This window comes from Sciurus carolinensis, chromosome 11 (genome assembly GCF_902686445.1).
Source record: "Sciurus carolinensis chromosome 11, mSciCar1.2, whole genome shotgun sequence".
Taxonomy (NCBI): Eukaryota; Metazoa; Chordata; class Mammalia; order Rodentia; family Sciuridae; genus Sciurus; species Sciurus carolinensis.
This window is the reverse complement of record NC_062223.1, coordinates 26,333,046-26,339,252: the sequence shown is the minus strand read 5'-3', so window position 1 is coordinate 26,339,252 and position 6,207 is coordinate 26,333,046. Positions and strand designations below refer to the sequence as shown.

Genomic DNA, 6,207 nt, shown 5'->3' with positions numbered 1-6,207 from the left:
GCAATCAACAGATATATGAAAAAATGTTCAACATCTCTAGTAATAAGAGAAATGCAAATCAAAACTACACTAAGATTCCATCTCACCCCAATTAGAATGGCAATTATCAAGAATACAAGCAGCAACAGGTGATGATGAAGATGTGGAGGAAAAGGTACACTCATACATTGCTGGTGGGGCTGCAAATTAGTGCAACCACTCTGGAAAGCAGTATGGAGATTCCTTGGAAAACTTGGAATGGAAACATCATTTGACCCAGTTATCCCACTCCTTGGCCTATATCCAAAGGACTTAAAATCAGCATACTACAGAGATACAGCCAAATTAATGTTCATAGCTGCTCAATTCACAATAGCTAGATTGTGGAACCAACCTAGATGCCCTTCAATTGATGAATGGATAAAGAAACTGTGCTATATATAAACAATGGAATATTACTCAGCCATAAAAAATAATAAAATTATTACATTTGCAGGCAAATGGATGAAATTGGAGAATATCATGCTAAGTGAGATAAGCCAATCTCAAAAATCCAAAGGTCAAATGAGCTCGCTGATAAGTGGATGATGACACATAATGAGGGGTGGGAGGGGGTCAAGAATGGAGGAAGGGGGGACTGTATAGAGGGAAAAGAGGGGTGGGAGGGATGAGGAGGAAGAAAAAAATAACAGAATTAATCAAAAACTATTACCCTATGTAAATGTATGATTACACAAATGGTATGCCTCTACTTCATGTACAGAGAAACAAGATGTATCCCATTTGTTTACAATAAAAATAAATTAAAAAAAAGAAAAGAAAGAAATGCTTACAATTATTAAAATGACCAGAGACTACAGGAGGAAAAACACGAAAGAATAAAGTGACACTTAAATTTGAAAAGGAAACACCAAATGAGTATAATCTTCATAAAGTTGCTGACAGAAAAACAAAGAAAAATGGACAATGTAATCAGGTTGAAACACAATAATTCAACTGTAAATCTCTACTAATACAGAACTCATAGGGAAAAAGAACTACAAAAACTAGGAAAACACATAGAAAAGCAATTATCTTTTAGTAGTAATAGAAGTATCATCTTGAGATTCTTTATTTTTTCAGTTCACTGATGATATTAGATTAACAAACAAGAAGCATACAGGTTTTGGGTGGACAATGTGATATTTTGATATATGTGTACATCATCAATTGACAACTATAATTAGCATATCCAACATGTTTTCCTTAATCTTTTTGTGATAGGGCACTTCACATCTACCCTCTTATTAGAAGTCCTGTATACAATATAGCAAAATTAACAATAGCTACCATGCTTTTGACTCCAGAATTAGTTAGCTTCTATATGAAACTTGGTCCTCCTGGACCAACATCTCCAGTTTTCCCACTCTCCAGTCATGACAACCATCATTCTTCTTTCTGCTTCTGTGAGTGTGAAGAGTTTAGTGTTCACATATGAATCATATCATGCACTATTTGTCTTCTGTGTTCAGCTTATGTCATTTAGCATAATGTCCTATGAGTCCACCCAGGTCACACAAATGATAAGCTTTCTTAACTTGGAGAACCTTGGAAACACAGTGCCTGTACCCAGGATCACTACTGGGAGATGCTGGTGAGGGACTCATCATATACCATTTTTCAAATTTATCCTTTTGCAAGGGTTCCATTGCAATATTCATACTTGTTATGATTTCCAAATTTAATTAAAAAATAAAACTATTCTCCTAAAATTATAAATGTAATGCTAGTAAAATCAAATAAAAAAGACATATATAACACTTTACTATAATAGAACGATGAACAAAACAGTAAATATAAAATGAGAAATGACAACATAGGTACTAGATATGAATGTAAAAAACTTAAATCCACATCCTTGTAATAATATAAAAAGTTTATTCATAAACAGATTGCAAAATTTTATTGACTTCCTAGCATATGTGTACCAAAACATCCTAGATCCCTTGAAAAACCAGACAATGAAGAATGAGCAATACACTGGGGAAATATGTTTATATCAAAACCTATAATCTATTCTTTAATTATGCTTAACAAAAATGCCTTAGCAAATTAGCATCAGTTTTAAGGGTAAAATAAATAGTTCTAAGGAGACAGCTTCACAGTGAAATGTTTCTCTTCATAGTGGGAGACTCAATGATTTCCTACCTGATGTGGCTTATTGTCCAGAGTTTCTTCATAGCATTTGTCATCTCTGAGTTTCTCAGAGTGTAGATGAAGGGGTTTAGCATGGGGGTTATGACCATATAAAACACACTCAGTGACTTGTCAATGGGGAAAGTCTTAGCTGGTCTTGCATATATGAAAATACTGGGAACAAAGAAGAGAACAACCACAGTGATGTGGGAGCCACAAGTGGAGAGAGCTTTCCATCTCCCTTTCAGACTCAGGTTTTTCAGAGACAGAAAGATGACCACGTAAGACATGAGTAAGAGCAAAAACATAATAACACACATCATTCCCCCATTGGCAATCACTAAGAGGCCGGTGACATAGGTGTCACCACAGACAAGTTGCAATAAGGGGTACATGTCACAAGTAAAGTGGTCAATGACATTGGGACCACAGAATGGGAGCCCATAAATAGTGCCAATTTGAAATGTAGAGTGCACAAAACCTCCAGCCCAGGAAACTACCAGCAGCACAACACACACCCATGGCCTCATAATAACCAAATAATGCAAGGGCTTACAGATGGCCACATAGCGGTCAACGGCCATCACCAACAGAAGAGTGACCTCCGTTCCACCTAAAAGGTGTTCCACAAAGAGCTGAAACATACAAAACTTGAAGGATATGATAACTTTTCCTAAGAACAAGTTTGCAATCAAATGGGGAGAAATGACAGATGAATAAATAATGTCTATAAATGATAAATTAGCAAGAAAGAAGTACATTGGAGAGCCCAGGGTCTTACTGAAGGTTACAGTTATGACAATGAGCAGGTTCCCCAGCATGGTCAAAATGTAGAAGAGCAAGAACATAATAAAAGTACTTTCTGCTCCTTTGGATTTTGTGTGAGGCCCAAGAGGACAAAGTAAGTTTCATTGTTCCTGTGTTCCATCTACTCACTTATTGATGCCAATTTCTGAGAGAAAAGCATTTTACCTGTAAAACAATGAAAAAATTCTTAGAAATATTATAACCACTTTTATTCATCTGCCAATATGTTTGAAGCATCTTCTGGTGGCATACTGCCCACTGTAGATATCTGGATCCAAATAAGATAAGACAAGTTTTCCTGCCCTAAGTGATTTGATATATAACTATGTAGTCTAAAATTTAATGACCAACATGAGACAAGTGTTAATAAATATATTTCATGGATCCATGCTATTGATTCACGGCATTCTAAACACATTCTAAACCTGTTGAGATTTGGGAAGTTTCTCAGAGAAAGTTATTCTTTAGATGATTTTAAAGATACAAAATAAACAAGAGAGAATGAAAGGGAAATCCTTGTAAAGATGTACTATGTAGAAAGTTACACCGAATAAAACTGAAGACTCACTTAAGATAATTTCAATATGAAGAGTGGATACAATCAATTATTAATGGAAGGCTAGAGACCACAAGTCACTGTATCAATAGTGGTGCTGAGTCTTTAGAAATTGATGCCCTTCCTCCACTTTCTTTAGCCCTCGGGTCCACTGAAAATGTCACCTCCAAGCATCTTAGCATTCTTGTTTCCAGGAACATTGTGCTCACAATGATGTCTCCATTCTCCAAGACAGAGACCATCTCCACTGCTCTCCTCTTTTCTTGCACCAGTATCACCTCTCATTGTTCACATTTCTACCCGCCATCTCTCCAAAGCCATCTGGGCTCTTTCTATCATGATTACCAAACTCTCCCAACATGTATCCATTAATCAATCACAAAGCTGGCTTCACATATTAGACATTTATTGCAGCAGCAGCTCCTCCCTTCCTGGTACCAAAAGCTGTCTTTTCTGTAAGAGATATACTCCTTTTTAACACTGATGTTTTGTCTCAGAAGCCCTGCATCTAGACACTGAAAAGGAACAAAAAATCAACATTTTCTTACATTCTCAAGTGATATAAAGTCCTATGTTATGAAACAGTTATACCACTTCAAAATGTGTTTTCTGCTACTGACTAAAAAATCCTACCTTTGGAAGCTTGTCTGCAGTAGAAAGAGGAATTTGATCTCACTCAGAAATACTGAGTAATCCCTGTGCTATTCTTAATATATTTAAAATCACACAGCAATTTTTTTTTTCCATTTTCTCTGGAGTCTACTAAATACTGGAAAAAATAATTAGTGATTGTCATGGTATTCAAAGGAAATTCCTGGTAAAAATGGAAAAATTAATATTTTCCATATTAATTAAGTAAAAATGCAAACAAATTATTTCAACAGGGAATAGCACATCTAACATTTTTTTAAAAAATAAAGTTTTCTAGGTTTGTATTTCATAACTTTAATAAATATCATTTAGCTTTTTAACCTGTCTCCTCTTTTTCTGGTAAGGTAACCACTTGTGTTTGGAATATGGATAGAGTACTCCTGTCCCTTCTCAAATCCTTCTTTAAGAATAATAAACCATCTTTTAAACACATCATAACTATTACTAACAGAGGAGGGCTTTTCCCTGACAGGGACAAAAATCACTAAAGATTTTATACCATGAACACTCATTAATCATGGAGCCTCGAAACTGGAATGTGTCCAAGGTGATTCTTGCCTAATTACACTCCCTGGGACTCTCCATATACTTTTCAAGGAACATCTATGTGCCAAGACACAATCCATCAAACTCATAAGTAGAATCACAAGGATGTAACAAGGAAAATTTTTTTCATAAATATTATGGGACAAATAAACAAGAATAAAATATCAGTCCCATTAATGTGTTCCAATGAAGATGAGTTTATCACTTACTCCTTTTATGGGTCAGAGCAATTTCATTTTCTGTTTATTTAGTCTTCAATTTTTCCCCTTATGGGCTTGAGATCAATTATATTTTAAAATTTTATGTAGCTGTAGTAACTACTTATTTATGTATTTATTCTCTTTATTCCTTGTTTTTCTAAAAACTAAATAATGCCGGCTACAGTGGTGTAAGCCTGAATCTCAAAGACTTGAGAGGCTAATGCAGGAGGACCATGACTTCAAAGCCAGCCTCAAGAACAGATCTGTAATCTCTGATTGGACAACAACAGGTTATTGTGACAGAAAAGATAAGAGTAAGACACTTTTTAATAAGGCAATTAAATAAAGCCTTTTTTATTTGAAATATTCTGTACTGAAATTAAGAAAATAATAATTATATAACTTGAAGATACATGGATTTTATTTACACAGCATTAACTGATTGTCATGCATAAATTGGAAGTTTCTCCTATAAACTATCCAACATAACTGTCTTCTTCTAGAAAATTTAAACTGTTTTGTTTGTTCTTACTTGACTAGTGAATCACTCAGAAAATACTTTCTTGAGGACTTTCCCTCAAAGTACATTTGACATTTCACATACATTATTAGCATAATCGATGTCAGGATGAGTGCCTTGAAAGAAGTTATACAAAATATAGGCAATCATTAATAGAGTTCTGTATCATTTTAGCTCAGCAAATGCTTTATTTTCTACATAATATCCATGACAAGTTTTACCAACTTATACCAATTAGGCAGTTGGGAAAAATTCTACCCTTTTCCCTTTCTTCTCAATGTTTGTCCTGATTTTTTTTTCCCATGATGCTTCATTTGACTTCACATCTGTCATCAAGTAAATATATTTTCTTTTTCATGAAAATAATTACTATCCTTTATTTTTACTAATCTTCAGAGTGAGCAAACTCTTTGTATTGTTTTGTTTTGTTTCAATTATTGATTTTTTAAAATTTTTTACACACTGCATTTTGATTCATTGTACACAAATGGGGTACATCATTTTGTTTCTATGGTTGTACATGATGTAGATTCATATCATTCGTGTAATCATACATATACGTAGGGCAATGATGTCTGTCTCATTCCACCATTTCTTTATACCCCACCTCCCTCATGTTTCCTTCTACATAAACTAATGTTTCCCCATTCTTCTCTCCCCACCCCCCCCACCCACATTATATATCATTCTCCACTTATCAGGGAAAACATTTGACCTTTGTTTTTTGGGATTGACTTTTCACTTAGCATGATATTCTCCAATTCCATCCATTT

The 6,207-nt window shown here is 34.6% G+C and overlaps 1 pseudogene; it reads right to left on the bottom strand.

The window, feature by feature from the left end:
- Positions 1–2,162: 2,162 nt before the first annotated feature.
- Positions 2,163–3,082, bottom strand: LOC124959296 (olfactory receptor 4A47-like; annotated as a pseudogene).
- Between the last annotated feature and the right edge of the window lie 3,125 nt (positions 3,083–6,207).